Below are 901 nucleotides of genomic sequence, written 5' to 3' on the forward strand. Positions count from 1 at the left end.
TTTAAAATACTTAGCAGTACTTGGTACATAGTAGGCACTTAAAAATGCTTATTCTCTTCTTTTTTTCTTTCCTATTTGCTGGTGAACTTCTCAAAGGAGTAGGGTGAATCTACCGACTCTACTTCCTCATCACCCATATTCCTTAACATCCTTAAATCCAGTTGTAATCCTCACAACTCATGGAAATTCTGAAATCATTAACCTGTAGGGTTAGGGATAATGTCTCATTTTTGTATCTCTAGCAGTGATTATTGTAGTGCCTGACACACAGGGAACATAAATAAATATTTGTTGAATGAATAGATTGAAAGGGGATGATGGGAGTCTCCTTTGAAAGGATAGTATTAAAATAAAATAAAATGAAATGAAATGAAAAAATGAAAAAGAAAGGAGATGGTAATGGGGTTGAACTCAAGTCAGGAACATGGCAGTCTCCAGTAGGGTGAGGCAGCACAATTAAGTTGAAAATCAGCTTGGTTACATCCTTTTCCCCCTTTAATTTATTTTCTAGCTTGTTGGATTTGTTTTTTTAAAAAACATTTTATTTTGTATTTTGTCTTAACATGTTACTCATTTTCCTCTCCTGTAATGAAGAAAAGCAATCAAATAAAACCATCTTCTAAGGAAACCTTGTCCACCACATATACAATATTCTAGCCTTGTAGTCCCCTCCACAACTGGGGAGGAGGCATCTGCATACACTTTTTCTGACAGATGAGGTGGCCTCTTCTCATGCACAAACCCTTGGCCTAGTCTCTTATTCAACTTTTCTGCTTTAACTTTCACAATTATTTTATTATATTTCATTTCTTTTCAAACTCCTAGTATCAACAACTCTCTGAGACAAATATGTAAGACTGTCTTCAAATTACCCACATAACAGACAGATACAGACAAAATG

The sequence above is a fragment of the Phascolarctos cinereus genome, unplaced genomic scaffold (assembly GCF_003287225.1).
Source record: "Phascolarctos cinereus isolate Bilbo 61053 unplaced genomic scaffold, phaCin_HiC Scaffold_5;HRSCAF=322, whole genome shotgun sequence".
NCBI classification, from domain to species: domain Eukaryota; kingdom Metazoa; phylum Chordata; class Mammalia; order Diprotodontia; family Phascolarctidae; genus Phascolarctos; species Phascolarctos cinereus.